Source organism: Camelus ferus, chromosome 33, assembly GCF_009834535.1.
Source record: "Camelus ferus isolate YT-003-E chromosome 33, BCGSAC_Cfer_1.0, whole genome shotgun sequence".
NCBI classification, from domain to species: Eukaryota; Metazoa; Chordata; class Mammalia; order Artiodactyla; family Camelidae; genus Camelus; species Camelus ferus.
In genome coordinates this window covers 17971564-17997848 of record NC_045728.1, presented here as the reverse complement: position 1 = coordinate 17997848, position 26285 = coordinate 17971564, and the positions used below count along the sequence as shown (strand labels likewise).

The window sequence follows — 26285 nt, the reverse complement described above, 5'->3', positions numbered from 1 at the left end:
TTTAAAAAATGATTTAAAATATATGTTCCATATAAATTAACACTGGAAAAGAAAATACACCAAGGACTAATATGGACAGGAAAGGCAGGATTTTACTGAAAGAGGCTAGAAACTGAGGAACTCTCTGGGGTCAGACTGGCCACTTCTGCCACCCAACAGGTGAGCATATACTTGCTGCAGACGTTAGGAAAGTTCCTCTGAAGGGCTTTTAACAGGTTTAAAATAACCTTGTAAAGGTGGAGTCTACAGCAACCCAATCCAGTTCCACTGAATCGGGAACTCCAGGGGTTAATACCAGGGTAGTCAGAAGTGCCCCCTTGCTCTTGTTCTGCAGGAGGTCCAAGCCACCCGAGAAACAGTGACTTCCTTGACTTTCCAGATTTACAGCAGCAGCATGAAATTATGATAACCATACCCTACCAAGTAAGTTCACCAACACAGCTATCTTCACAATCTTAACAGAACACATTTTTTTAGGCTTTGTTCTTTAGGAAATATTGGTTAAAATTTGCCATTTTTTCAAGTGTAAGTTAAAATACATTATGTTAAAAATGGATGGAAAAAACAAGACTCCCATCAAGATTTCAGCCTCTGTTATATTAAACTATATACAGATTATATTAAAAGGTTGAGAACTGAAATTGAGATAAAAATAAAGACTTCCATTTCAACAGCCTGCCAAAGATAAAAATAATAAAATTCAATTCTGCTCTTGGGAATAGTGAAGCCAAAAAAACAAAAAATAACCCTTCATCCCCTCCCTGAGACAACTGAGAGTTAGCAAGAAACAGAAAGAACAGCAGTCTGTCATTTCTCACCACAACAGGAAAAAGAACAACCAATTTAATTTTCAGTTAAGTAACACAAATGCCCAAAACAAAGAGCAGACTCAACATACTTTCCCCACGCCGAGGTTAATTACATTTAATTTCTGATCCTCTCCGACATGCTCTTCTATGTTTGGGAGTATGGGAGTGAATAAAAACAGTGTATAACCCACAAGGGCAAGAATTTATAACATTGCTAAATGCCATAAATTTTGTCTCACTTAACTAAAAACTGTAAAGAATTCCAATGCAAATCTATTCATTCCTTATTAATAATATATTAACTGTGTATTAAATCCCATCCTATATTAAAAAAGTGATTAAGCAAAAGAACAAAGTCAGTGCAATCCTTTTTACAGCATACCATTATCTCTAAAAGGAGTGCTGACTATATTTTGCCACATTTGAGGTAATTATGAGTCTCTGGAAGATAAAGCCACTGGTGAAAGCAATGTAATCCTGAAAAAAAAATTTTTTTAAATGCAATCCTGAATATTAGCCTCTCTTTTCAAATCCAATAACGCTGTTTTGGCAAGTAGATTAAGCCATTATTTATCCAGCAAAATGAACGGGACAATTGTTCATTCAGAGCTCCGTCCGAAATATAAAAGTGTTTAGTGTTCTCTAAAAAAAAAATGTATGCTCCGTAAACAATAGGTTGCAATGTCTACGTCCAAGTACTCGTTTTTCATATTAACCCTTATTTTACGTTTTCACATGTACATCACGGCCGTCTTGGTGCCACAAAATCGCAACCGTATTTTAAAATTTACCTCTGATGAGGTTGACTTTTAACACATTTCCAACCTCATTAATAACCACTCCTTAAGGGGGGGGATACTAAATACATGCTGTGAATGGTTAAAGAACCATACCACATCTGCATAGGAAGTGATGTGATCTATTCAAACTGGAATAATGTCCTGCCACCACCCACTCCTTTCAAAGTTAGCCTGGGAATTGAGTTCACAACCCTTTAAAAGAAGGGGGGGGGGGGGCGCTGTAATGTACTCAACTTGTCTAGAGGGGTCGAAAATACTCCATCAGGCTGCCTCAGAGGAAGGCCGGAGAAAGTTGCGGGACCCCGAGGCCGCCTGCAGCAGCGGCAGCAGCAGGTAGAGCGGGGCGGCCCGACCGCCGCCCACGCCGCGCAGGTGCTGGCGGCGGGGAGCCGCTCACGCCCCCATCCCCGGACCGCAGCATCCCTTCGCCACCAGGGCGGAACGCACGCTCTCTAGCAATCCAACACCCTCACTTTCCAACTGGGAAAGAGCAGCAGCCCTCACAAATGCCCTCCCTGCAGGGCAAAACGGGCTGTTTCCCAGGCTCAAATCTGTATTCTCGAAGTACCTAGAAGGGACGCGCCGGGCCGAGCCCCGGGCCGCGCCCGAGCCGCGGGAACCCAGCAGAGCCGGGGCGCCGGGGGTCCGGGCCGACGCGAGGAGGGGCGCGCGGCGGCGTGTGTGGCCCGGACGCGACTCGGGCCGAGCCTCGCGGCGCCCGCCCCGGGAGCGGCCAGGCCGGCCGGGGCCGTCAGAGCGAAGGCGCCGCGGCCCGTGGGGCGCGAGCTGAGGCGCGCGAGGCCCTCGCGGCGCGGCCGCCGGGCAGCACGCGGCCCCGCAACTTCTCGCCGCCACCTCAGCGGCTCCGGCGGGGCCCGGGGGTGGGGGAAGGGAGGGCGCCGGCGGCTTACCCCGGGAGCGGGCGGCTCCTTCCCGCCGGGGCTGCGGCCGGGCTGCGGCGCGGCGGCGCCGGGCGTCGCGGCTGCGGCAGGGAGGGAGAGGCGGTGGAGAGAGCGCTGGGCCGCCGGAGCAGAGAGGCGCCGCCGCCGCCACCGCAGACAGCTCCGCAATATGGCCGCCCGGCGGCTCCTGGGGGGAAAGGCGGGGCTGCCCCGCGCCCCCCGCCTCCCCCTGCCGGCCGGCCGGCCTCGCGCCGCGGCCCGAGAGCCAGCGCCGCCGCCGCCGCCGCCGCCGCCGCCGGGGCCTCCCGCGCCCCGCCCCCGCCCCGCCCCGCGGGCTCGCGGCCGCCCGCCGCGTGGGGCGTCGCCCGGGGTCGCCGTCCGGGGCGGGGACGCGCTCGGGCGGGCTGCGGCCCCGCGGGACCCGAGGGAACGCGGGCGATCGCCGAGGCGGGGGACTCCTTCCGGGGAGGACGGCGCTTGGGCGAAGCCCGCGGTGAAGGGAAGCGGAGCCGCCCAGCCCGCGGCTGGGAGCGTGCCCGGGGCCTAACCCCACGGGTGGAAACTTGAAACTCCCGCTGCTGCCAGAAAACGCACCCAAGGCGTTGCCGTCGCCCCCAAGGAGGAATTCTTCCCACAGGGAATGCACCACCCGATCGAGCGCGTTACTTGGCTGTTCAGCTTGAAAATCCTGGAGCAGGAGAGAGAGAAACGGGCCTGCCTTAGGGGGATTTATATATGTAATAAAGAACTTTACGTCATTTTGGCAGGTTTTGCCTATCTAGAAAAACTTCCTTATTCAGGGGCAAGGTTTAACCGCCCTCCCAAAACCTCGATGAATGTGGCCCCCAGTCGAGAGTGCGGATTTTTATTCGGGCAAGGATATTTGATAAATTTGTATTATCTCTGACATTCTTTGGCAGTGGGAAGGAGTCGGTTAAGGAGAAAATACTGGAACTCGGACCCCAAAGGGCAGCCAAACCAAAATTATCCTAGACTTTATGAAAGTGAGACATTTGATCATGGTCTGACTCTTAGCCCATTCAGTTTTCTTAGTGCCTGGGACTTCTAGTGTTACCTACTCCATACTCCCTCTCCTCTCACGTTTTCTGCCGGGATTCAAAGAGCAAAACTTGCCGTGAGTGTAGCATTAGCAAGTGCACAAAATCAGATTAGCGTAGCGTGTCCTGTGTGCGGTGCTTTGTATAGTTTACTTTTTATGAATAAACTTTAGATTCAAATAAAACCTCAGGAGTGTACTTAACTTTTGTAGAACAAATAATTCATATCCTTCCTGCCTTCGCATTTGCCTTCCCTGAGACAGTAGGTTTTCTTTCAGGAACACTCTCTCCTGGTCACTTTCACTAAACGTACCCTTCAGTGAGTTTCCACCATTGCCCTTTGAGACCTCTCTGAACAATTAAAAGCCTCAAGAGTTAAACTGAAAGGCCTTTAGAGTGCAAATTCCTCAAGGATGGGAGCCAGGTGTGTGCTTTTTTTTTTTTTTTTTTTTTAATTAACTAAAAGATTACTCCCTGAACTTCTCCGTGGGGTGCAAGAATTATTCAGGTAATTGTTCACCCTTCCATAGCAAGCTGCATGCATAAAGATAGCCAAAGTATTGTAAATTCTTAGTACACTAATCAAACAAAATTATATAACACACTTTTGCAACAGAAAATGAAGCGTTCACTATCTTTTGTCACATGCCAGGCACTGGTGTGAAACGCTTTACATGACTGTCTCTTTTAATAATTACAACAACCTTAAGTTCGCAGTATATATTATTATTAACCTTTCTTTAAAAAAGCCAGTGAATAAAGAGGGCCCGCAAGGAGTTAAATAATTTGCTCAATGTAACACAGCTAAGAAGTGGCAGAGCTATGACCAAACCCAGTAATGTTTGACTCCAAAGCTTTGATTTTATCCTATACTTTTCGACAGCAACCAGACCAGAAATTGTAACAGTTCCATCAGCTATCATATTGGTAAATATTTAAGTAAAAGATAATATTCAGTGCTGGTGAGATAAAAGGGTGCTACCAGACATTGTGAGTGGGAGTGTAAACTGAAACAACTTGTGTGGAAAGAGTTTGGCCCTGTGATTCAACCTATAAAAATGTTCATGCTCTTGGAACCCAGAATCCCGTATCTGGGATTCTTTCTGAATGAAATAATCTGAAATTGAGCAAAAGTTTTATTCATGAACTGTATGTTACAATATTATTTAGGAGAAGCAAAAGTAAAAATTATAGAAACTAAATGCCTTAAAAGTAACTATATCTGTAGCATTTTAGGTAACAATTTTAAATGTGTCATGTATATAACTTCATGGCAAGTTGTTTTGTTTTTTTGTTTTTTTTTTTTGATAGTATTAAGTGGGGGAAAAAAACCCACAAGTTATGAAACTAACCATGCAGTATGATCGCAACTATGTTTAAAAAACAAAAACAAAAACTATAAGGTGTTAGAAAAAAGAAAGCTTGAAGCATGCACAGAGGGAAGACCATGTGAAGACCCACGAAGATCTTCGTCTTCAAGCCAAGGAAGCCTGAGGCCACCAGAAGCTGGGAGTGAGGCCTGGGACAGATTCTCCCCCACAGCCTTCAGAGGAAACCAATCTTCCAGCGTCTTGATTTCTTACCCTAGTCTCCACAATGGCAAGACAATAAAGTTCTGTTGTTTTAAGCCAAAAAAAAATAAAAAATAAAAAATAGGAAAAGAAAGACTGAAACCCAGAGTTATCTTCAGATGTGTTTCTGTGGGCATTCCCACCCCCCACCCCCTTATTCTATTCTTCAGTATTTTCTTTATTACTTTTGCAGATTAAAAAAAAATTAACTGAAAATTTTCTTTCTCAAATGAGAATTGAAATTCTCATTTCTGGAATTTAAGGGGTAACATTTCTGACTTTAAGGGGTAAAAATCACACACATTTGCTAAAACTACTTTTTAAAGAAAAATCTTTTATTCTCAGTAGTTACAAAAAAATTTTTTTATATAGTGCATAGTATGCATTAAAAAAAGAAAGACAAAACCAATTTATTACAATCTGCTGTGAAGCCTTCCATGCTAGAATTCCACTCTACCCCACCACAATATATTGGCTAACTCTGAATTCTGGGATTCCAACGATAGTTAGAAAGCATGTCTCACTAGCACAAGAAAAACAAGAGTCTTTCTTGAAAATGAAAAAAAATCCATTTTTGCAAGTATGGTTTATAAATAAAAGGGTTTTTGTTTGTTTGTTTTTAATCTAGAATTAACACTGAGTTCTAGCCCTTTGCTAGTTTGAATAAGACTTGGTCTCTGCCCCGAGGATTCAGTAATAGGGAAGAAAAACAAACAGTGCTGGGTAATATGCACCATAATAAAGATACACATAATGTCAGGGGAGACAGAAAAGAGGGTAATTAACTCTGCCCAGAGAAAAGAAAGAAGGGCGGGATGGGGGGAGAATAGAGGAATGAGTAGAAGTTTCCTGAGAGGAGCCAGTAAAGGGAAAGGCAATCAGCTGGGAAGACAGAGTAGCGAGATGGGCTTTAGTTAGACATAAGGATGTTTATAACTGGAGATTTCAGAAAGTTGAGTTGAGATCCATTTGGGAAATTCAGAATTTGTCCTTCATCCTTGAGGAAATAGAGTCTGTAAGGGGTATTAAGAAGAGGAATCATGGGATGCGATTTCTGTTAGTGAAGTAACTGGCAGCCACGTGCATTGCGCGGCAGAGAGGTTCAGTGACAGTGACACTGGATGGTTAAGATCACGAGGGACACCTAATGTAGACAGTTTTGCTGGAAAGGCCCAAGCACAAGAGGATGAGGGTCTGAACTTGGGAGGTTGGGAAGGTGAAAAAGAGGAAGTAGAATCTTTGAAAAGCTTTGAGCGGTAAGAGAAACAGAGATGTGAAAATGTTTTCAGGGTTTCTGATGGGTACCATTAAGATATATAGGGATCATAAATGAAGTAGAACTGAGAGATCAAGATTATTAGGCAGGTTGGGAAGACGCTGACTTCTAAGTGTCTGCAGGCAATCTAGGATTCAGTAACTGGAAATATATGAGCTGTAAGACATATAGCAAATGAGACATCCAATAAATGCTTGTTAAATAAATGAGCATAGATCACATGCTAAAACAGGCCTTTCATTTCCAACTATTTCTTTGGAAAATATAGTTTTGTTCAAGCCAAGGATTTAACTACAGTATTAGATATAAAATTAATCTGAAATATCACAGTATGCTAAAATATTTCTCCATCAAAAAATTTTAGTCACTATTTTTAAAAAGCTACAACTGTGTGAAATCACTATTTTTAAAACCTATACATAGAAAAGATGCAAACAAGAATCTTCTGTTACAATGATATTTCATATGGGTCACACTATCTTGCATACTTAAGTACATATTCACAATGTGTTCACCAATATGATAGCCCTCAGTAAAAACAGGCAAAGTAAATAAAGTTATCTTATCATCTGCTTTGTATGCCTAGTAAGCCATTCAAATTTAATTGCTGATATAAGCTATAAAATTTCAGTACAGTCAATAGAGACTTGATGGCCAATGAATCTAAACTTAGAGTCAAGAAACCGCAGGTCTATCCCTACCTTTTATTCTCTCCCTATCTAAGATCAAATTACATAAGTACATAATTCATAATGTGTTCACAGATATGGGCATATAGTCTTCAACAAAGACAAGGTAAAAGTTGTGGCTTAATCCTCTCTGCTTAGGTAATAAAGCCAATTTCGTTCATGATAAACGGCAGTAACATTTCAGAGGTAGGCAATAAATGGAGTGGAAAGAATCCAAATGGAGACATCTATAACCTTGGCTTTATTCCCAATTCCTACCAACAAGTTGCTGAGTGACCGTGAAAGATCCAATGGACTAGTCTGTAATTTACTTGCAAACAACGTTAAAAGATTGTTTTAAGACACTGTAGATTTTCAATACTAGAAGAGGACTGCAAAGAGCACTGAATCCCCTCCCCAGTTTTACTGTGAAATGGCCATCTGTGGAGTGGCTTCCTTCCACCACCTGTGTGAGACTCCGGGAATTTTTTTTTTTAATGGACTTTTGGTTTTCTCATCTGTTACATAAGGGAGCTGAACTAGACAGCCCATCTGTAAGCTTTCTTCAGGCTCTAAAATTCTTCAACCCTGACTCTGATTTCACATGTAAAATATTTGATTGTCATACATAACAATGTGTAACTTCTAGAATCCATTATGTATTTTATGACATATGCATAAAGCTTTTACGTAGGGGATCACTTACCATGATATTTCATGGCTTTTGACTCGAATATCCATTAGTTTATGTTCCAGTAAGCTTTGTACATTGTCAGACTGTCTGTACCCTCATTACAGAGATATAAGTAAATAGATAAGTGATAAATGTTAGCCCTGAACTTTGCATAGATTATCCTAGGCAGCTGTTTTCTAGCTTATAATGTATTTGTTTTATTTTAATTTAGTTAAATCTATACAACAGAGCTGTTTACTGTCAAGGGAAGGTACCCAGCATTTTGCAGAGTGTTAAGATTTAAACTTTACTGTGGTAGTTTTAAAATATAACCACAAATGATTCGATACTCCTCCCTTCCAGAGACAGAGCCTAATACCCTACCCCCCCACGAACATGGGCTGTACTTTAGTGACTTGCTTCTAACAAAAGAATAAAGTGGAACTGATGGTATGTGACTTCTGTGACTATATCATAAAAGGCACGGCAGCGTTTTCCTGTCCGCTGTGGGATCACTTGCTTTGGGGCAAAAAGTGTCATGAGGACACTCAAGCAGCCTATGGAGCCTAAGAAGAGGCTCATGTGGTGAGACATGGAGGTCTCCTGCCAGGATGCTGTGAGGAAGTAAGGCCTGCTTACAGCCTTGTGAGTGAGTCACTGTGGAAGCAGGGGAAGCTTCCAGCCTCAGTCAAGACTTCAGATGACGGTCCACCCACTAGCGACATTCCGAGCTACCACCTGAGACAACCTGAACCAGAACCACCAGCTAAGCTGCTCCTGAACCCCTGCCCCATAGAAATTGTGAGATAATGCTTGCTCTTTAAGTCACTAAAGTTTGGCATAGTTTTTCACGTAACAAAAGATAATGATTGCATTTACTGATAGGGGATTTTTACTCGAATTAGGCTGTTCCTTGGTCTTAAAAATGATTGAACTATGTAATACAGTCATACAGGTTTAGAACTGGACAGGGCTTCAAAGAAAAGTTTGCTTCTTATTTTGCAGAAACAGATGTTAAGACCTGCAGAGTTTGTTTTGCTCAAGTCTGGTGTGCTTCCATTCCTCCCTGTCTCAGCTAGAAATGCACGAGCCAACCAAATGCTTTCTTCTCTTTCACCTGCTTCATAGCCAACCAATTACTATTTCCTCCTGTTGCTTTTACCTCTTCTTGCCTCTGTCCACTTTTTTTATATCTATACCAGTCCCCACCAGGCCACACATCAGTTATCTCTTCTGCACTCCCGCAGTAGCCCCCTAACTAGTCTTCTCATATCTGCTTGTGCCTCCTACAGTTAGTTCTCAGTACTGAATCCAGAGTTAACTTGTTGAAATACAGTTATGATTATCTCACTTCTTCTTCGCATCTCGCCACTCCCCCCAAACCCATTTGTTGACTTTCCATTGTGGGTCATTGGTTTGCACTTGTTCTCCAAGCTCAAGCCATTCTGGCCTTCTATAATTCCTAGAATACATGCCTGCTCCCGCATCTAGGCTTCTGGGATCTTCATATGCAGTTCCCTCTGCCCCATGCACCTAGGTGACACCTAGTCATCCTTTGGATCTCAATAATTATCAAGCCTGTGTGGCCACCCACCCTACCAACCTGGTACAATCTCCACGTAACTTTTCTTTGTAGTACTAAGTAGTAATTACAGGTGCATTGTTAACACATAGATTTGGGTTTTTTTTTTAAATTGATGTCTGTTCTTTCTTTTAGACTACAAGTCAATAAATGTAGACACCATGTCAATTTCACTTTACTCTTGTGCCCTAGCACTTAGCACAGTGTCCAGTACATTATAAGGTGGCCAAAAAATCTTTGTTGAATGAATGAATGAAATCAACTAAGAAGTTAGCATGGGAGTAAAATCTAGACTTCCTGACTCCAAGTTTCATGTTTTTTACAACCTACTTGCTGCTCTCAATTTGATGCACTCAACTCTGAGTAGCAATACGGTTATTAAGTGCAAAGAAAACCATTCCCATTCCTCAAATATTGTTTTTGGCAACACTAGTGATATATAATCTCTCAGCATACTTACTGTATTAAAATGACAAAGCTGTGACATGGACTTGTTTACTTTGTGACTTTACGACTTCTTTCCTGAAATACGAATGTGATGGTTAATTTCATGAGTCAGCTTGATACCTAGATGGCTGGTCAAAATTATTTCTGGCTGTGACTGTGGGGATGTTTCTGGAAGAGGTTAGCATTTGATTCAGTAGACTGAGTGGAAAGATCTGTCTTCACCAATGTGGCTGAATCATCCAATCCACAGGGGAACCATCCAGCCAACCAGTAGAACAAAAAGGGGAGAGAAGGCCAAATTCTCTTCCTTTTTTTGAGCTGGGATGTGCATGTTCTGCAACATCAGAGCTCCTGGTTCTCATGCCTTAAGATCCTAGGACTTTTCCTAGCAGCCCTCTGTGTGTGTGTGTGTGTGTGTGTACAGCTCATTACATACATTGTATATTATTATAATGTAATATAAGTTATTATGAGAATATTTCTATATATTAATATCATTTATTGGTCAGAACTTAGTCATGTGACCAAGTGTAGCCACAAAAGAAGTTGGAAGCTATAATGTTTACTCTGGATAGCCATGTGCTTAGCTAAAAACTAAAAGTACTATCTTATATAAAAGAAGTAGCAAGGAGTATGCTGAATGTCTTAACCTGGATTCCCTGGAAAGCAGAGGTTGAGGCCAAAGTGCATGTGCTCCTGTTTACCATGGAAGACGAAGCCAGGAGAGGAGGAGTGAGAAGAGGAGGACCGAGGCAGGGAAGGAGGGGGAGCCAATGCCAGGGTCTTCACTGAGCTGGCCAACACCTGGTATCAAGCTCAGCTGACCACGTGATTTTATAGGGCGGTCCTCTGAGAGGGGTGTGGATGACCACATCTCAGGAGAGCCTGTCCAGGAGAGAAAGGAGAAATTCAGCCACTGGCAGCTGACTCCTGTCAGTTGAGACTCACCCCGGCAGGCATTAACTTCCTTGCAATTCCAGCCCTTTGCCTGGGCGCAGTGCAGGTCCCATGGCTCTCCTGCGTCAGCATCCATGGGGGGGCCTCAGCAAGGGAGTCAGTAGGTGTGTACCTCACAGGACATCTGCGTGAAGCCAGAGGACACGCAGAGTTGGTACTGCAGCAGCAGCTGGGCCCAAACAGGAGGCCAAAGCCCTGGAGACAGGTGAGGCCCGCAAGGGGCACCGAGGAGATGTCTGATGCAGTGAACATCCAGCCGTCCCTCTGCCACGCTGCTCTCAACTGGGGTTAACCTCTCACTGACAAAGCCAGTGAGCTGCTGGCACTCCGCCCCAAACTGAGATACTTGTACAACTGATGGAAATAATGACAGCATTTAGCAACACCTGCCCTAGGCTGGGTAGTCTGCTAAGAGCTCATATGTGCTATTTCACTGAATCCTCACAAGCCTAGATGGAAAGTACTGTCCTTTTTTTTTTTTTTTCCTTTCTTTCCTTTTTTTTCTCTCCTAATTTTATATATGAAGAACTGAATGAACATTTTTAAGGCCAGGATTTATACTCAGGAAATCATCCAACGCTTGTACGCTGCTCTGAGGCAGGGCATTAATGAGAAAGCTGTAAAAACACTGTGGGATTATAAGAAGATATTTTCAGGAAAGGAAACTTCCTGATCTTAAAGAATGTGTCAGTATCTCATGGGAAAAAAATGAATGATTTTTTCTTCTGTGGTTCCTACCCAGAAACTATCAGTGCCTTTAGTGGCAAGTCCACCTGCTAGTGATGACCCCTGAGGACGCTGTTCCTTGCCAGGCTGGCCCCTTTATTCATCCTTTTCTCCCAGAGAATCTGAATCTGAGCCTAGCTTTCTCCTGGTATCATTCCTCGTTCCCCAGACTGAGTTTTCTTCCATCTTCAACTCTGAAAACAGTGTCATTCCTTTCTCCCTCCCTTCCTTGTCTCTGTGCCGGAAAATGACTCAGAAAAGTGTTTCTGAGGAATTTTACAGTTTTCAAAAGAAGAAAAGCATATAGGGAGTAAAAATACCATCACCGAGAAATTTTAAACTTAGAAGCCAGCCTTAACAGCTTGATAGTTATACCATTTACTCATTTGTCCTTGGAATATAAACCTAAGTAGGTCAGACTATCTAAGGTTCCTTCTTTTCTCTGGCCCATCATTTTGGTAAAAATTGGACCTAGACAATCCAATTCCTTGACCTCTTATCTGCTCTCAGGATGGGAGCCTCTGAGACCACCTTCCTTTGATAAGGAAGGCATCCTTCTTCCCACTCTACCTAAGCTCCTCTATAAATCTATATGGGAAAGAACAGAAATACTAAGGAGGGGAAAAGAGCTAACAAAGGCTCAAGTATGAGTTATTTAAATTTCAGAGAAAACTCAGACTGCTCATCTTCACATTTATCTCCTCTTTCTTCAAGCAGAATTTTATCTTAGACTATTCTGAAGGTAACATTCAAACCCAAGGTGTCATCCAAACCCAAGGTGTCAACCTCCTTTATTGTTTTATTCTCCATCTGTTTTTCTTGACTCCAAGATAACAACCATCTGGTTACCCAGCAACTTTCGTCGAGCGCCCGCAAAATTCCCAAACACCGTGAAAGACACTAGGGCTAGGATACTTGCTCCTGTCATTTCAATGCTACTCTTCACCATCTCAACACATTTTTATAACATCCTGCAATTTCTAATGACTGTGCACACAACTGAGTTTTAAATCACATTTTAGATACTTTCTCTGAGCAAATTCCTGTAGAACTCATTCACAGTATATTTATTCATTATTTGACCTCAAAGAGTATAACTTCTTTACTGCTTCTTTACTGTTTTTCTTTCTGAATACCCCACCAAAAGCTGATTTAACATTTGATGTATGGACCTTGGCCTGGCCTGAGTTCTCTTGAGGGGGGCCTGGCCCACCAGCACCGCAGACTGAGGCTGGACCATTTGCTGAGTGCTGGACCAGCAGAGAAAATCACTTGGGTGAAAGTCAGCCATCAAGAACCCAAAAGACTCAGCATCCTTTAGAATGCACACTGAGTCTTCTAATATAGGAATGCACTTCATGTCTTCAATAATTTAAGTCTCAGAAATATTTTATAGTTTTCAAGGTATAGGTCAAATTTATGCCTAAATACTTTTGATGCTATTGTAAACAGTATTGCTTTTTAAATTTCAAGTTGAGACTGTTTTTCACTAGAATGTGGAAATAGAATTGATTTTTATATTGGTCTTGTATCCTGCAACATTACTACACTCAATAATTAGTCCTAGTAGCTTTTTTGTAATTCCACAGGATTTCCTATAGGTACTTGTGTTGCCTGCAAATTAAGACAGTTTTAAATCAAAACTACAATGAGGTGTCACCTCACACCAGTCAGAATGGCCATCATTCAAAAGCCCACAAATAACAAATACTGGAGAGGCTGTGGAGAAAAGGGAACCCTCCTACACTGCTGGTGGGAATGCAGTTTGGTGCAGCCGCTGTGGAAAACAGTATGGAGATTCCTCAAAAGACTAGGAGTAGACTTACCATATGACCCAGGAATCCCGCTCCTGGGCATATATCCAGAAGGAACCCTACTTCAAAAGACACCTGCACCCTAATGTTCATAGTAGCACTATTTACAATAGCCAAGACATGGAAGCAGCCTAAATGTCCATCAACGGATGACTGGATAAAGAAGATGTGATGTATTTATACAATGGAATACTATTCAGCCATAAAAACTGACAACATAAGGTCATTTATAGCAACATGGATGTCCCTGGAGAATGTCATTCCAAGTAAAGTAAGCCAGAAAGAGAAAGAAAAATACCATATGAAGTCACTCATATGTGGAATCTTAAAAAATAAATAAATAAATAAATACAAAACAGAAACAGACTCATAGACATAGAATACAAACTTGTGGTTGCCAGGGGAGGGGGGTGGGAAGGGACAGACTGGGATTTCAAAATGTAGAGTAGATAAGCAAGATTATACTGTATAGCACAGGGAAATACATACAAGATCTTGTGGTAGCTCACAGCAAAAAAAAAAATGTGACAGTGAATATATGTATGTTCATGTATGACTGAAAAATTGTGCTCTATGTAGGAATTTGACACAACATTGTAAACTGACAATAACTCAATAAAAAAATGTTAAAAGAAAAAACTTGAAAAAAAAAAAGACAGCTTTACTTCTTCCTTTCCAATTGATGTGCCTTTTATTTCTTTTGTTACACAGCCTAGACCTCTGGTACAATCTTGAACAGTAGTAGTAAGCACAGCTCTCCTTGCCTCATTCCCAATGTCAGGGAGAAGTCATTCAGTCTTTACCATTAAATATGATGTTATCTGTAGGCTTTTCACAGTAACCCATTAGGAGATTGAGAGAGTTCCTCCCTATTTATATTTTGTTAATAGATGTCGAATTTTTAAACATGTTTGAGCGTGATTTGAAGCTTGAGCAATTACTTTAATTTAAAATTTGCATCAAATCTATACAGGAGTGAATCATGTTTTAATATTATTTATAAAATTTGCAATAGATTTATAATATCTCCAACTAATAAAAATGAAGAATTTTCTCATTAATATTAAAAGCCATTTTTTTTTTACTTCTTTATGGCAGCTTCAATAATAAATAAAACCTTTATAGACCTCATGCAAAAGGGATTCCTGAGAAACTGCATAAAATGAGCACGGACTGCTCCCTGTCAAACCTCTATTTTTGGTCACAGTAATGAGGATACAATTTCCAGCTGCTGCCTCTACTCCCAGCATGGGGCCCCCTTGCCCGTCCAACTCCAGGTCTGCCCAGGCCATTCTGTGCGCATTGGCATAGCGCCACTCTACTTTGTGGCCTTGGGATGTGTAATAATTATACCAAAACGGTGGCATTAAAAAACAAGGACCATTGTCTCACATAGGTCCTGTAAATCAGGGATCAGAGAGCTTCACTGAGTGGTTCTGGCTTGTGGTCTCTCACCAGGTGCAGTGAAGATATGGGCAGAGACATTTGCAGCAACATGGATCAACCTAGAGATTATTATACTGAGTGAAATGAGTCAGACAGAGAAAGATAAATACCATGGGATATCACTTATATGTGGAATCTAAAAAATAAATGTTACAAATTCTATTTACAAACTAAAAACAGACTCATGGACATAGAAAACAAACTATAGTTATCAGAAGGGAAAGTAGGGGGTATGAACTAGGGGTTGGGATTAACAGGCACACATTACTATATATAAAATAGGTAAATAACAAGGTCTTACTGTGTAGCACAGGGAACTATATTCAATTTCTTGTAATAACATACAATAGAAAAGAATCTAAAAAGAAAATATAGATGTATGTGTATGTATGGCTGAATCACTTTGCTGTACACCTGCAAGTAAGGCTGTAAATCAACTACACTTCAATAAAAATTTTTAAATAAAAATAAATAAATAAGAACTTTTACGTGATTTGAGTTTGAGGTTTTCTTTTCACAACTAACAATTCAAATTTTAGTTTCGGTATGTTGTGACAACGAGGGGAGTTAATTAAGCAGCCGTTACTGCAACATGCTAATAAATACAGATATTTGTATCCAAAAGTGCATGTATGACCTTTGAGTTATATGCTGCAGACAATGTCTGGGTAGCAGTGTTGTCTTTGCTTCCCTCTCCTCTTGAATGGGTGGAGACCAGGCTTCAGTGTAGACCACGTGACTCCTTATTTATTGCAGCGAGGCATCACAAAGCACATGTTTTAAGGGATTTAAACTAAGGTAAAGTCAGCCTTGATGTAGGCTCACAAAGTCAAGAGAGAACCATTGAAAATAAAATTCCCCAAACACCCAGAACCAAAAAGCTGATACCAAAGACCCATTGTTTCTTATCGTAGGTCCATGATGTACCATTTTCTGAAAATATAACAAAGATATTATCATAGCTTCTAGACAGATTGTCAGGAAATCCTCTTTTAAAAAAAGAGAAGAGCCACACCTAATTTACTATTATTTGGAAAAATCCATTGGTTTGTGTGATAAACACTAAAATAGACTTATTAGACACTGGCCAGGGGCCAAGTCATTCTTCTGTGTACTTGAAGATAATGGACCTTCATTGTTCTGTTTGTTATCATTGCCAGTTCCCGTCAGGCTGGTCCTCAGCAGTTACGTGGGCTTCTGTCATTTATCAAGTCTGAGGCTTACAAGTCTCTCCCTACTTGTCTAAAACCACAATTCATTGGTCTTCTAAACATACATTTGATAGAATTTGCCAGGTTCACATGTGATTGGTAAACTGTAAACAGAGAAAATGTGTAAAACCATATCGGTTTAGGAAAAATTATAAAACGAGCTACATTATCTTTGGTAGAGACATCTCTGTTCTTTGATTTGACAATGAATCATTTTCAAATTCACTAAAATAAGAATTTTCTATTATTTAAAGGCAGTCATATTTGACAAAACAGAAGATAACAAACTCCAGCACAGAGTTAGTGATAGTGAGACAGGAAGGGGGAAGGGCACAGCCATTCAAGCACTGCTACAGCAATTAACATCAAAATGGTAAAAGATTGAACCCCCCCACCCCTACCCCGTAGGCCTAGAGGCTCAAGATGGTGGGAGATTTGACTTCTAATAGACCTTGAGCTTCATTATACGCCCATTCTAATATATGAGCATGGTGGATAACATGCCCATGGCACCACGGCAGTCCCAAGGCTAGCCACAAAAGGTCAAAGAGTGGGAAATGGCCAACTTCCTGGGGATCCCAGCCCCTTCTCCAGGCTACTTAGACTGGTCCTTCCACTTATTAGCATATGAAGCTACCAAGGCCCATAAAAATGGGCAACACTGCCCGTAGCCTGCCACCCCTCCCCGCTCCCTCCCTGTTCGGAGAAAGCCTGCACTCTGTCTATGGAGTGTGTACCTACTTTTAGTCTGAGCACCCGACCCCCTCACCTCGACCCCCTCACCTCGTGGCCTTTCTCTTGCCTTTCAATATATCTCTCTGAATAAGTCTACCTTTACTCAACTGTGGCTCATTCTTGAATTCTTTCCTGCGTGAAGCCAAGGACCCACACTTGGTGGGGCACGTCCCAGGGGCTCCACTGAAGCCTGGGACACGGCCCTCCTCACACCCCACATCCGCTTTTCCTGCATCACTGGTGTTACAAAGTTATACAACCGTAAAGTCAAAAGGGACCTGATTTCATTTAGGAATCAATTCTTGTAGAATTCCTATGCTGGCTTTGAGCTTCTAGAGACAAAGATTTCACTGTGTCCTTGGGTCTTCTTTCTATCATTTATCTTCTATACGACCATATAAAGTTCTTTCGCTGAAATGTCTTTTTGCTATCTTAATCACAGAATCCTCCAGGTCCACCTTTTCAAGAACTATTTTGTCAATTAGACTCAAAACCTGTTAAACAGCATTTTGACAAATCTGTAAATATGGGTGCATAAAACAGTGATGCCATTATCTCAGGAACTACCCTAAGTGTTTTCTTTTGGTCTGAGTGCGTGCGTGTAATCACAGACCAGACTGCAACAGGGAACAATGAAAAGTGGAAGACAAAGACATAAAGCTTGCATTCAGTCCCTAAGTCCACCTTGGAAAGCTATTTTGAAACGTGAGCATCAGAAATAGAAAGTGAAAAGGAAAAAGGAAAAAAAAAAAAAGGAAGTAGGTTGTAAAATATTTACTTATTAGTCACAGAAAATAATAATGAATTTTTGTTAATGTCACGTTTTATTTGCTTAGAGCCTACAGAAGAGATTAAGGGTAAACAGTGTATAAAATCCTAACACAAAGGAGGAAAAGGGTTTTTGTTTTGTTTCATTTTTGTTTGGGTTATTTGTTAACTAGGAATAGATTTTTTAAAAGTCTCTCAATCTCTGGGCGATTTCAGAGTTGTGAACGCAGCTGTGTGCCATGGAAGGTTATCAGACACCCTCTGTCAGCAAGACAGGGTGAGCTGGAAGGCAGGCTGGGGTTGCCCGCACTTTTCCTGGCTTCCTTGAAGTTCTTAAACATCCTAACAGTTCACAGCAGTATTTGTCAATGAGTCTCACTTCTTTGCAGTGGGGCTAAGCCTTGGTCCTCTGCTCAAGGCTGTAGCCTGGAAGAGCCCGCTCCCTGGGAAGGCAGGAGGAGGAAAGGCCAGGGCAGGAACCCGGATGGCGATCAGGTGAGAACGTTTGCTTTCACGGTCACGGCTGAGCAGCTGTGGGGGCTGCTCTTGAAAGTAGCCATTGTCCTTAGCTGGGTGCCCTTTGATGGGTCACCAAACTTTCCTGTCCTGGTTTTCTCTTATATTAAAGGCACTTACCTTATGGTGGCCACAATGTACTCATATCAAATCATCCGTTGTAAACCTTAAACTTACACTATGTCAATATATCTCAATAAAGTTGGGAAAAGATAAAGGCACTGAAGACTACATATTTCAGAAGAATTTCTAAGATAAGATGACAGGATTTCCCTGTGAGAGAAGACAGATAGGATAATAAACATTCCACAATTCCATAGAGATGATCCTTTCTTTGTTCCTCCTTCCCTGACAATGGGAAATCACAAAGCCTTTCACCTCACACCCAAGGTTATTGTACAAGCACAGACTTCAAGGAAATGCATAAAGATAAGATAAAAGTCCCTAGGAAGGAGGTAAGAGTGTATCCCACTGCTCAGAGCTCTTCCACACCCTTGTTCCTCGCATTTCTCTCTGCCTTGAATTCCTTGGCTCTCCTGCTACCGTGTCTGTCTCTGGAGTATTTCCATTATTTGTCCTGATTTAGGTATGGGAAAGCAGTTTTTCTCTTGGTTCAGCTGGGACTTGGTTGGAATTTGGAGGGGGGCAGAGAACTGAAGGAAAAGAAAGCAAACATGAGAGCAGAGAAATGGATAGGTTTACAAAACCCAGATTTTTTTTTTTTTAATCCTAATCTCCCAAGGTAGAGCCTGGTTAGATTGGCATGGTTTGTGGAGTTTATCCAGATCCAATTCTTTTTCCTGGCCTCCGCACTGTCTGGCCTGATAGGGTGGAGGCTAGACTGAGCTCCTCGGATTTCTGGTCCAACGTTACTTTGGAACAAATTATCTCTGGGGAAAACTCAGGAAGGATTTTTGGTTCCTTCTGGAGCTGGCTTTTGCGTCTGCTCTCTGGGATCAGTCCTCTGATTGTTAGCTCCAGCCTGGGGCTCAACTGACTATCCTTCACACAGCCCCCAGACTTTTCCAGCCCAGCTTTGTTTCTCTACCTTCTTAAATAGAAAAGCATTTTGCAGGGGAGGGTATAGCTCAGTGGTAGAGTGTGTGCCTAGCATGCATAAGGTCCTGGGTTTAACCCCCAGTGCCTCCATTAAACAAATATAAAAGAAAATAAATACCTAATTACCTCCTCCTACCAAAAAAATTTCCCTCCCTAATTTGCAAGGATTCTGCCCCTAATCTTCAGGTATTTGAACTCAGCACTGGCATTTCAGTTCACCTTGATGGCTCTGGCCCTTAGAAATCCTTCTTTTGCTCTAATCCCTTCCTTTCTGCTTGGTTTGTCTCAAGTGGGTAGTTAGGATGCATTCAGATGCGGTTTAGCACAATTTCTTCATTTTATTCTAAATCAATATCTGAGCTTATCTAATGTAGTTTGGGTGGCCACTGTTCCCTAGAGCTTTGTCCCCCTCAGATGATGAGAAGCAGACCCCTTCTCTATTCCTGCTTGAACATGCACAACCTCTTCTGGACAATTCAATTTCCTATTTGAGGATGGCCTTCAGTTTTCAGCTCAGTTGCCAAGCAGAGGGAATGACATATTCTGAGCCCAAACACTTTGCGATTGTTACCATTTCTACCAATTTCTACCAGATTCTTTAAGACTCTTAAAAACTCAAAAATTAACCCCCCAACCTCCAATATTTTGCCCTGCATTCAATTTGCAATGACATCGGAGACAGCCAGCAGTGCCATACATGGTCTCAAAGCTACCAAAAACTTTCTTCACCGTCTTGGGCGGTATGACAACACTCCATTTTTGTTTCCTTTATATGGCCAAGGAGAACTCCCTCAGTGTTCCTGCAGGTAATTCACAGATCAGCGAACTCATCTTTCACAGAACTCCCTGCTTCGTGGGAGCGCCTTTTCTTGTTCTGATCCTTTAGTTGTACCATTTAAAAACAAGCACACACACACACACACACACACACACACACACACACACACACACACACACACACACACATACAGTCTTGCTCACCAGCAAGGAAAGAAGGATGTTTTACTCCAGTTCCCAGTTTTTCTACCTCCAAGCTTCATATCTGTAAAGGTTTAAAACCCCCGAACAAACAGTTCTGGAGCCCTCACTATAGTTTTTACACCAAACAACTGAGTTTCTAGAGGGTGGACTACAAGGAGGTCAAGCACTTAAGCTCTGGAGGCTGGCTATTGAACTTGAATGCTAGCTTTGCTGTTTACTAGCTAGTTAACTATTGGCAAGTAACTCATCCACTTTGTCCCTTAGTTTCCCCATCTGGAATATGGGGAGAAATAGTACCAACTACTTTTATGGCTATTGTGACAGTTAATTAATACCTTTAAAGCACAGAGTAGGGGTCCTGGTACATTGTAAGTCCTCGGGAAATTTCAGCCACCGTTATTATTACCACTGTACAGATCTCCTGAATAGATACAATTTTAAAAAGCAATGGTGGGTGTAATGGTCTTAGCAGTAGGATTGGAGCTAAAATGTAGAGGTTATTTAACGGTAACTCCAATGCTCCAATGAACTTAATGGACTGTGAAAAGGGATTCTTACTTGAAGTGCTGAGTGTGATTCTGTTGCAGGGTACAGGAACCGCCCAACATCCCCTGCCACCTTTTGTATTTGTGTTAGCATTCACCTGTCCAGGAAAGTACCCGCCAAAGTTATTTCTGTTTATGACTAGTTTTCCAATTCAACAAGCTCACTTTGAATTCAGATTCCATCTAACGTGGGGTTGGCCTAGTCTATGCTTAGTGTCAACTGGGCATGCATGTTGTGGACTATATCATCATCCAGGACCCTGATTAAAATGTGGATGTGAGAGATTCCAAGAATATCTGTTGCAAAAGACCTAATAACCAGTCTTATGGGATAGATCAGGTGGCACCCTCTTCCAAAACAATCCTAAAACATCCGTCATCAGAGCTAAAACTCAGATGAGAAGTTTCACTTTGCTTAGCATGAGTAGATGCTAAAGCAGTAGCATTAATAACACTGCTGAGCATGTTCCAATACAAATGTACCAACCAAAAGGTGAAAGACAGGCACTTATCAGCGCAGAATCGGTGTGATTTCTCATTATAACAGTGACTGTAAATATGCAAACGTATATGGAGTCAGGCTTCCCAATGGAAAAGAACAAATATGCATGTGAGAATTTCTTTGAATCATTTACCCATCACTTCCTTCTCCACTTTTCCCCTTCAAAAACACACGCTCTTTCCCAGAGCATCCGCACAGAACTTTTGGTTACAAGGGTTATAGCTTTTTCTCCCTCCGAAACCACCTTATCCACCACTGTCCCAAGGAAGGGTATTCAACTGATCTAAAAGGACTTTTTTTTTCTTTCGATTTTTATTTCTCTTTTTTCTTCTTTCCTTCCTTTTAATACACCTATGGATTTTAGGGTGAAAATATTCAATCTTTCACCATTAAGTATCATATTAGCTGTAGGTAACTCTAAATATTGGAGGTTTTCTAAATTTCTTCCTGTTGTTGACTTGTAATTTGATTACATTTAGGTCAGAGAACATAGTCTGTATGATTTTAATCATTTTTAACCTATTGCAACTTGCCTTAGACCCTCGCAAATGGTCTCTACTAGAGAATGCTCCCTGTGTGTTTGAAAAAAACATGTATTCTGCTGTTTGAGAGCAGAGAGGTCTCCATGTATCAGTAAGACCAAGTGAACAGTTGGTGATTCTGTTCTTGTCTTCTGTCTACTAATTTTTTGTCTACTTGCTCTATCAATTACTTTGAAAAGAGTATTGAAATCTCCAACTACAATTGTTGAATTGCCTATCTCTTCTTTTGATTCTGTCAGTTTTTGCTTCATGTATTTTGAGGTTGTCTTAATGTGTCACACATTTTTAACTGTTAAATCTTCTTGGTGTATTGAGCCTTTTACCATTACAAAATGTCCCTCTTGGTCTGAGAAATATTTCTCTGAATTACATAGATACATACCTATGCAGTCCAGCTACCATATAGTTTCTGTTTGCATTGTGTACATTTTTCCATATTTTATTTTTCCTTTGGAGCTTTTGAATCTACAGCGTGTCACAAAGACACATAGACAAAGAAAATGTTATTCATTTTTTTCTTTAATTTTCAAGATTTTCTCTGTGTAGGTGTGGATATCTTTGTGTTCATCTTACTTAGGATTATTTGAGCTTCTTGGATCTATAACTATATTTTGTCATCAAATTTGAGTTTTTGGCCACTATTTCTTCAGATAGATTTTTCTGTATTTTCTATCTTTCCTCTCTTTCTGGGATTCCTATTATATGTTTGATGCTATCCCAAAGGTCTTTAAGACTCTGTTCCACTGTTGAGTCCACTTAGTAATTAAAAAAAAAAATTTTTTTTAGTGTGGTATTTTTCAACTTTAGCATCTCATTTTTAAAAATAGTTTTTGTTTTTCCATTGGTATCCTTTGTTTGCTGAATAATTGTCGTAATATTTTTCTTTAATTATTTGAACTTATTTGTAATAGTTTCTTTGAAGTCTTTTTGTGATAAATCCAACATCTGGGCTCACTAAGAGTTCCTATTGATTACTTTTTTCTCCCATGTGTGGGTCACACTTTCCTGTTTCTTTGTGTATCTCATATTTTTTGGTAGAAAATTGCACATTTTAGCTAGTATGTGGTAGCAAATATGGATTTTGAGGGATTTTTATTTACTTATTTATTTTTGGCAGCTCTCCTGGACTTGAGTTGCAGATTTTGTCTAACCCACAGTCTGCAGCTTTTGATATATCTGCTGAAATTCTAAGTGCAATTCTTATTCCTTCAGCCTAAACTCTTAGGGTTTACTTTTGTATCTGCATGGCCTAGAGATTTGGACAAAATTTGTTTTTAAACACCCCAAGCCTATAAGAGTTCCACACTCGGTTGATCCATTTATGTGGTGATTGGGTAGCACATTCAAAGCTTGGCCAATTGTCAAGTGTCCCTTGGCTTTTTTTTTTTTTTTTTTTTCCTGTTTGATGTTCTTTTTTTTTTAATTTTTTTTTATTGAGTTATAGTCAGTTTACAATGTTGTGTCAATTTCCACTGTAGAGCACAATTTTTCAGTCATAAATGAACATACATATATTCATTGTCACATTCTTTTTCACCATGAGCTACCACAAGATCTTGTATATGTTTCCCTCTGCTGTACAGTATAAACTTGTTTACCTATTCTATATATACCTGTCAGTATCTACAAATTTCGAACTCCCAGTCTATTCCTTCCCACCCTCCTCCCTCCTGGCAACCACAAGTTTGTATTCTATGTCTATGAGTCTGTTTCTGTTTTATATTTAAGTTCATTTGTCTTCTTCCTTTTTTTTATTTTTTAGATTCCACACATGAGCGATCTCATATGGTATTTTTCTTTCTCTTTCTGGCTTACTTCACTTAGAATGACATCCTCCAGGAGCATCCATGTTGCTGCAAATGATGTTATGTTGTAATTTTTATGGCTGAATAGTATTCCATTGTGTAAATATACCACATCTTCTTTATCCAGTCATCTGTTGATGGACATTTAGGCTGTTTCCATGTCTTGGCTATTGTAAATAATGCTGCTATGAATGTAGGGGTGCAGGTATCTTTTTGAAGTAGGGTTCCTTCTGGATATATGCCCAGGAGCGGGATTCCTGGGTCATATGGTAAGTCTACTTGTAGTCTTTTGAGGAATCTCCATACTGTTTTCCACAGCAGGCTGCACCAAACTGCATTCCCACCAGCAGTGTAGGAGGGTTCTCTCTTCTCCACAGCCTCTCCAGCATTTGTCATTTGTCCTTTGGCTTTTGCTTTCTACTGAGTTCTCTTGGATCTCCTTGGTGTGTATGTAAAATTCCCCAGTCATCCAGGGATGTGTGAAGAATTTATTTAGCATATATGTGATGAGTAGCTTTTCAGCGATGTCACATTCAAATGCAGAAAGAAGTAGAAACCATAGAGATGGAAGGCATTGACAGAATTATAAAGAAGTATGTTTGGGAGAATAGAAGTTGTAAAAAATTACCTGTCAGATATAACTGGAAAGGGGGCTACCATGAGGTCACTTAATCAAATGGAATTGAGATGGTTTGTGTATGTCTCTTAAAAGATAAGCTTAGCTTATCATATTAGGACCTAGGGGTCCTACACCTAAAGTTCAAGTTTTTAATGTGGTATAAGTTGCCCTTTAAGATCTGGCCTGGTGTCTTCTTATCAGCCTCATTATTCACTTCCCATTCATTTTCATTTCTCCTTGCATCCCACACATCATTTCATATGCCTCAGCTATTTCCCACCACACATCTCTACTTGTCCAATCATGTAAGACCCAGAGAAAATGTTATAAATTTGTGATGCAATTTCTGATTTCTGAAAGCCAACTATACTCCTCCCTTGTGCATTACAAACAAGAGAAAAGGAAAAGATGTTCAATAAATGATGGAGGAGTTTTGGCTAGCTCTGGTACGGCTTATATCCCCATCTCCCTTCACACAGCAAAATAAATATTTGATAGACCAAAGATGACTTATTTTTCCTTTGAGGGGCAATTTAATGTTTTGGTTTTTGTTTTTTTTTTAATTTTTAAAACTTTTATACAATGTTTAAATGTTACTTTCCATTTACAGTTGTTCCAAGATATTGGCTATATTCCCCATTTTGTACAATACATCCTTGAGCTTACCTTATACTCAACAGTCTGTACCTCCCACACCCCTACTTATATTGCCCCCGCGATGGTAACCACTAGTTTGTTCTCTATATATGTGAGTCAGCATCACTAGTTTGTTCCAGTTTTTAGATTCCACACATAAATGAGATCATACAGTATTTGTTTTTCACTGTCTAATTTATGCCCTCCAAGTCCATCCATGTTGCTGCAAATGGCAAAATTTTTTTCATTTTTTTATGGCTGAGTTGTATTCCTGTTTGTGTGTGTGTGTGTGTGTGTGTGTGTGTGTGTGTGTGTGTACTTTATCCATTCATCTGTTGATGGATATGTGGGTGGCTTCCATATCTTGGCTAGTGTAAATAATGCTGCTATGAACATTGGGGTGCATGTATCTTTCTGAATTAGTGTTTTCGTTTTTTCAGATAGATACCTAGGAGTGGAATGGCTGAATCATATGGTAGTTCTATTTTTAGTTTTTTGAGAAACCTCCGTACCGTTCTCTACAGTGGCTGCACCAACTTACATTCCTAACAACAGTGTACAAGTATCCCCTTTTCTCCATATCCTCGCTGACATTTTTATTTGTGTTCTTTTTGAGAATAGCCATTCTGACAGATGTGAGGTGATATCTCTTTGTGGTTTTGATTTGCATTTCCCTGGTGATTAACCTTGTTGAGCTTCTTTTTGTATGCCTGTTGGCCATCTGCATTTCCTCTTTGGAAAAATGTTTATTCAGTTTTTCTGCCAGTGTTTTAATCCAGGCTGTTTGTTTTTGTTTTTGTTTGTTTTTTTGATGTTGAGTTGTATGAGCTGTTTATATATGTTGGATATTAATCCCTTGTCAGTCACAGCATTTGCAAATATTTTCTCCCATTCAGTAACTTAACTTTTCATGTTGTAGATGGTTTCCTTTGCTGTGTAAAAGCCTTGAAGTTTAATTAGGTCCCAATTGTTTATTTTTGCATTTATTTCTTTTACTTTAGTAGATGGACCCCCAAAATATTGCTGCAACATATGTCAAAGTGTGTTCTGCCTATGTTTTTTTCTAGAAGTTTTACAGTATCCAATCTTACATTTAGGTCTTTGATCCATTTTTGATTTATTTTTGTATATGGTGCTAGAGAATGTTCTAATTTCATTCTTTTACAGGTACCTGTCCAGTTTTCCCAGCACCACTTATTGAATAGACTGTCTTTTCCCCATTGTATATTCTTGACTCCTTTGTCATAGATTAATTGACCACAGATGTATGGGTGTATTTCTGGACTCTCTATCATGTTCTGCTGACCCATGTGTCTGTTTTGTGCCAGTACCATACTGTTTTGATTACTGTAGCTTTGTAGTATAGTCTGAAGTCAGGGAGCATGATTCCTTCAGTTCTTTTCTTATTTCTCAAGATTGTTTTGGCTATTCGAGGTCTTTTGTGTTTCCACACAAACTTTAAAATTATGTGTTCTAGTTCTGTGAAAAATACCACAAGTATTTTGATAGGGATTGCATTGAATCTGTAGATTGCCTTTGGTAGTATGGTCATTTTAACAACATTGATCTTCCAATCCAAGAACAAAGAACATCTTTCCATCTGTTTGTGTCATGTTCAATTTCTTTCATCAGTGTCT

General features: G+C 40.9%; 1 protein-coding gene across 1 annotated transcript in view; it reads right to left on the bottom strand.

Annotated features, from left to right (window-relative positions):
• RDX (radixin) overlaps nt 1-2659 on the bottom strand; it is a 46450-nt gene extending 43791 nt beyond the window's left edge. Inside the window, 1 exon segment of the mRNA XM_032472606.1 lies at nt 2521-2659. The gene's annotated coding sequence lies outside the window, so the exon portion shown is untranslated.
• Nucleotides 2660-26285: the final 23626 nt, after the last annotated feature.